The sequence below is a fragment of the Canis lupus genome, chromosome 24, assembly GCF_048164855.1.
Source record: "Canis lupus baileyi chromosome 24, mCanLup2.hap1, whole genome shotgun sequence".
In the NCBI taxonomy this organism is placed as follows: domain Eukaryota; kingdom Metazoa; phylum Chordata; class Mammalia; order Carnivora; family Canidae; genus Canis; species Canis lupus.
In genome coordinates this window covers 49,868,042-49,874,041 of record NC_132861.1, presented here as the reverse complement: position 1 = coordinate 49,874,041, position 6,000 = coordinate 49,868,042, and the positions used below count along the sequence as shown (strand labels likewise).

The 6,000-nt window shown below is 52.8% G+C and overlaps 1 protein-coding gene across 2 annotated transcripts in view; it reads left to right on the top strand.

The window, feature by feature from the left end:
• The first annotated feature begins 437 nt into the window (after positions 1-437).
• COL6A3 (collagen type VI alpha 3 chain) overlaps positions 438-6,000 on the top strand; it is an 81,088-nt gene continuing 75,525 nt past the window's right edge. The window contains exon 1 of one of the 2 annotated variants that reach the window (XM_072796800.1): positions 438-579. The gene's annotated coding sequence lies outside the window, so the exon portion shown is untranslated. The remainder of the gene's footprint in view (positions 580-6,000) is intronic. The other variant, XM_072796802.1, reaches the window with a different exon arrangement.

The window sequence follows — 6,000 nt, the reverse complement described above, 5'->3', positions numbered from 1 at the left end:
CTGTTTTCCCTGCAGATGGTGTTGGAAAACACTGCAGGAAAACCATGGATACCCGCGGGGCGGGGGGGGGGGGGGACCTCTAAACTTCATTCCCTTTGCCACCAGGGGCCCAGCCCAAAAGGTGACGACTGAGTGGAAGAGGTGGATTTCTTTTCAAGAGTTGGGGTTTGCAGGAGTCCGGCTAAAGGCTTGTAGGGTGAAGACAGTATTCGGTGGGTGACATCAGCCTGCAGCCGGGGCCAGAAGCAACAGAGCACAGGGAGTCTGGTTTTCATTTACAGTTGGGTCAGGCCCACAGTGGGGAGGGGGAGAGGAGGGGTCGGGAGGAGGGGAGGGGAGAGGAGGAGGAGGAGGAGGAGGAGGAGGAGGAGGAGCTGCCTGGATCCCTGGATCGGGTCCAGTTCGGAGCTCAGTCTTCCCCCAAAGGCCACTCAGTTCTCCTGCGCTCCAGGCTCCGGCGAGGACGCCAGGGTTTCCTCTCCTGCAGACAGGAAAGCAGCCGCCGCGAGTGGGGAAAGCCATGCGAACCTAGGTGACTATAGAGGCCCAGGGACGTAGCCTTCTTCAGATTTGCTCAGGGTAAGTGCGCGCCCGTCTGCTTCCTGGAGCCTGCGGGCAACAAGGAGACGGGCCCGGGAGAGCATTTCTGGGGGGCCCTCGCGGTTGCTGTTCCAGACGTGTTCCTGGCCCTCGGGGGATCCGCTGGGTGTTCGTCTCACTCTGTGGCCCCGGGGCTCCCCCGGTTGGCCGAGGGCGGCCGTCGCGGGGCGCCCGGGGCTTGCTGTGCCCATCCTGCGCTTGCCCCTCCGCCGGGATGCCCGGCTGGCCCTCTGACGTCCCCTCGCCCTCGCAGACTCCGGGGGAATATGCTTGGTTAGCAGAAGCGCCTTGGCGAGGGTTCAAGAGCTCCCTGTGGAGCAGCAGCCCTTGGGGAGCCGCTGTCCCCCAGGTGGGTGCGGCAGGTGGGCTTCCCTGCCCCCGGGGCCTCGCGTGCGCTGTCCTCGGGGGCTTGGGGCCACTTTGGTGTCTCAGCTCAGGGCCAGGTCAAGAGTTCCTCGACCGGTACCACCCGGGCTTCCTCTTTTCAGGAACCCGAGCTCACTGTTGGAGTCTCTGCCCTGGGCCGGGAGAGGGGCGGTTGCAGAAAGGAGCTGCCGAGGTCAGAGGAGGAGAAGGTGTTCGGAGTTGGGGTGGCAGGCCCCGTGGATAAGGCAGGGCTCCTGGGGTTGAGAGGCCGCCCCAGGTTGCCCAGATGGGGTGCGGGTGCCAAGCTGGGAACCCAAGGCCTGTTGCCGATCTGGGACGCCCAGGATGGAAAGTGCTCCCTGACAGCTGCCAGCCTGCCTTGGGTACTGGTTTCAAGCATTAGAGAGTGGACCAGGGTGGGGTCCCTGGGAGGGCCCAAGGGAGTACGGGGGAGTGTGACACAGATCAGCATTTCACACTTAGAGGCTGGTCTGGAGTCCAAGAACAAGCTGCTGTGAGCGCAGGGGTGTGTCCTGCTCCCAGAGGGAGTGCAGGGGTGCTGACCCATGCCAGCCAGCTTCTCACCCCGCACACAGCTCTCTCCACCCAAGAAGTGTAGGATCTGAGAGCTGCAAAGGTGCTCAGAGCCCTTGGGCAGATCCTTCTCAACCTCCCAGGGCACCCATTCTTCCCCTTGCCCTTTATTTTTAAAGATTTTATTCATTTATTCGTGAAACACATAGAGAGAGGCAGAGACACAGGCAGAGGGAGAAGCAAGCTCCATGCAGGACTTGATCCCAGGACCTTGGGGTCATGCCCTGAACCAAAGGCAGATGCCCAACCACTGAGCCACCCAGGTGTCCCCCAGGGCACCCATTCTTAAGACTTCAAAAAAATCGAGACAGAAATGGCTTTAAAAATCTAATATTCTTGGGTCCTGACCGAAGTTATATTGCAAAGCAGTTGGCTGCTGGACATTAGCAGAACTTCTGAGTTCTTTGCTGGGCCAAAGACAATGGCAGAGATTCTTGGTTGGGAGCCACTGAGGTGTGGCTCCCTGGTTTGGAAGATGCAGAATCCGAGGCGCGGGCTCTGAGATGCGAAATCACTTGCAGAGGCTGCAGAACCAGTGGGTGGCTGAGATCTTCACCATTTCAGGGAAGCAGATGGCCAAGCAATGGAGGATCCCATTGCTGATTTACATCTGGATTGGAACGGGCCATGTGTTAGGTTCCCCCCAGAGGACAGCGTTCTTCTGTCCTATTCTACTCTAACTAATGGGGAAATGGGTTTATGCTCCCTCGGGCTCTCCAAGACGTGGAGAAAAGGTGCTAGGAACTTGCTGGCAGGCAGGGGCGTGGGCTACAGGACTGGAGTGCTGGACCGGAGTGGGCTTCCCTCACTCAGGCCACCTCTGGGGCTGGGGGCCACCGGGATGGTATTTGTACTTTACTTCATTCTTAACCTGGACTTGCTGCCGAGGGTGAAGACACAGGGATGTGGAGGGTGAGGGGCTTTTGTAGGAACTCAACATATAGGAATGGTCTCGTGGTCTTGACCATCTTTGTTGAGTCCAGGGGTTGTCATTACCGTGAGGCTTATTTTTCTCTTTCCCCAACTCCAGCAGTGAGAGAACCAGGAAGACATTGGGTGGAGAACAGGGTCTGGGGGAGAAGGCCACACCAAGCTGGAGAAGTGTGGCCATCCCGCCTTTTTCCTATGGAGGAATTGGAGGGAGTGGCCACCCCACCTTCCTGGGAGGTGGCCGGGGAAGCCTCTAGAAGGGTTAGCCTTTGGCTTCCAGCTCTTGGAAGGATGTGTGCCCCACCCCACCATGCTTGTGGGTCTCAGCCGATGGAAATATGGCAAATGTCCAAACGAGAGGTTTTCAGGGCATTTTTGATATGAGATCTTTCTGGATAGAAATGCCTTTATTTCTGCACCCCCCTTTATTCTGTCCACAGGAGCCCCTTCGGTCATTTTTGTAGCTTAGAACCTAACACATCACTGATGATCAAGTAGGAAGAAACCCCTCTAATGATTGATTTGTGGCTCAAATGAAGCTCCCTGTCTGACGGTAGTTTTGGGTCAGGGGGCTGCAGGGGGCACTGCTGGAAGCCGGCTTGCCATTCGGGTCCTCTGTCCCGTGTCCCTTTTGAAAGTTGCTAGAGAGTTCCTGCTGGGGAGCTTCCGGCCTGTGAGCTTGCTCAGCATGTTTAGACAAGGAGATAAAGTATGGTCCTTACCAGCAGCCTGTGTCACCACCCACTTGCATGTGAAATTCCACAGTTAGGGTTTATAAGTCACCAGCAAGCCACAAAGTCTGTCCCATGGGACCGCCTCGCAGGCATGCCAATGACCTCAGCCCAAAGTTTTATTTGACAATTCATTTCTGTCACTGTTCTTCTCGGAGGAACCCGAGAGGATTTGTTAGGTCTTGGAGAAGAATCCACGGCGGCCCACAGGCTCTCATGGTGCCTTCGCTGTGGAAAGCAGGCAGGCAGGAAAATCCACTCCGCTGTGGCACCAACAGTCGACAGCTCCAGGAGTGACCTGACATTTAAAAAAAAAAAAATCCCAATAGTAGCTCTAGCTGAGGAAATGGAGGCCCAACATAATTCCAATTTCAAGGCAGGGAAGCTTTAAAAAATTGCTGCTAATTCAGACCGCTTGCAACTAGACAAGGACGCTTCTCTTCTTCCCCCGCATTTCCAGATATGATGTCTGTCTTTCCAGTGTAAAAATTCTGGAAGGTTCTCCTCCGCTTTAAGGAAAAGATGCTGCTTGCTTCCTCTAATGCATGGGGGATGATCGCCCCCCACTCAGCACGCACAGCGTCCTGGTTTATGGGGGCTCTCCACATTATGTCCATTTTTGGAAGCATAATTTTTTTTTTGCTTTTTTTGTGTGTGTTATTTTGTTGGAGTTTGATTTGCCAACATATAGCATCACACCCAGTGTTCATCCCATTAAGTGCCCCCCTCAGTGCCCGTTTAACACCTTCTGGTTTCAGAGCTCAATTCTGGGAGGGAGATGAAATTTCGAGCGAGCACCCTCATCCCCGGGGGGAGCCTATCCTGAAAACGCAGCCGGGTTTTCTTTCCTCTAGAGGGCGGTGTATCCTTCCAAGCTCTAGAAAAATCTCCAAGGGGTGGGAGTCCTTCAGGGTGGGGTTCTGGGTTTGCAGGCAGTAGGTCCATAGCCATCTCAGCAGGGCTCACGGGTAACTTCAGACTGTTTAAACACATGTATTTTTAAATGGGACTGTAATATCTGAAGTAGAACTAAATTTAGGATTTTTACATTTTTTTTCTGTGCTCAGACGCTGAGGTGAAATTATGCCTTGAAATGAGGCACTCTGCCCTCTCGAATAATTTCACGACACGGACACTAACCAAATAAGAGCTTATAAGAGAAACATTTTGCCCTCATCTCCTGAGAAAAGTTTAAATGGACAGTAAGTGGTTTCAGAACCCAAGCAAGTTTACACTTTCAGGCCGTGCGGTCTCCAGGTAGGATTCCTGAACTTTAAAACTGGCAGGAATGACGTTAAGATGAGCTGATTCTGTCATTCCCCCCAAATCCCCAGACTTTTCACTGCCATCCCTTTGCTACTTTCTCCCAATAGGCAATGTACTTGATTGAGCCTGTTTTAAAGAATTCTTGCAGACTATCATTATGAACTTCCCATTTTAAATCTTTGTTAATAATAATAATATATTATATATATTATATATATATTACTGACTCTCAGACATAGGGTTAGCCTAGGCTTTTGGCCTGAGCTAGCCACAGTCAGGCTCCTGAGCAACAGAACTCAAAGAGAAGGTACCTAACCCTCTAGTGGGTCCCCATGGTCCCATATTTGTTCAAGCTTGATAAGCCCTGCTGTGCTCCCCGGGTGTACATGGGGGCTGTGGGGTTTGAGGAGGGCTGCGGGGGCGGGGGGGGGAGACTGAGATGGAGACTCCACCCTCTGCTTGGCAAATATGTGATTTCCACTTGGCTATTTTCAATATCAAAAAAAATGACTCCTTTGGTGGATGCTTTCCACGCCCTTGACATTTCGGACGCTCAGAGAGGTGATTTACTGGCCTGAGGTCATAGCTCTAGTAGCAGAGCACAGTCAGCATTTCTGGGCGCTCCTGCCCATATTAATGTGAGCCCGTAAGCAGATACCCGGGACCAGGGATAGCAAGGAAGTAAAAGTCGTTAGAGAATATTTTAGGGTCTCCCATGTGAAGAAAGGCACCCCCTCCCATTGACCAGTCTTCTACGGAGTAGTGTATTCTAAGTTGAGTTAGCAGAGAGTCATTGTTTTTTTTTTTTTTTTTAAATCTTCAAGAGGAGAAAAATAAGACAAACATGAAAAATTTTGCCAAACCCTTTCCCAAAGGTAAATTGTGAGTCTTTTGTGGGGGGGTCCGGCCGCCTCTAGCGTAGTGTGATCCTGCTGCGTTCCCTGAATGCTCAGACTCACGGCCGTGCTTCACGAGTTAGGGGCGGCCAGGGGAAAGCACAGTGGGAAGCAGCTCTGAGAAATTTCCCTGGGGTGCACTATACATTTAGTTTTCACGGATCCAGAGCGTCGAGAATTGGCCACTGGAAGGCAAGAGCTCATGGGTCCATTTAATTTGAAAATTAAAAATTGAACAGCAGCTGGAGATGACTCAGGTCTCAAGGGAAGCCATTCCAGGAAACTGGTTTTTCTCTTCTGCAATCTTCATCAGTTGATTCAGCAGCCTGGGTCCAGCACCCAGAGCTAGAGCCAGCTGGGCCGAGGCTCACAGATTGCCCCATGTGCCCCTGGGGGGTTCTCTGTTTGTCATGGGGTCAGGGGGAGACCCAGCCCCGGTCAGTCCCGGGAAACAGATGGAAGGAAATCGTAGCAGGACCCCATCTGTCCGAGTGTCTATCAGTTAGCCTTATTTTACACATAAATTAAGCGAGCCTGGGGAGATTAGCTGACCATTACTGGTAGAGAGGTAAGGAAGTAGAATTTTTCCAGGCTGTTACCCTAAATCCAGTGTGGAT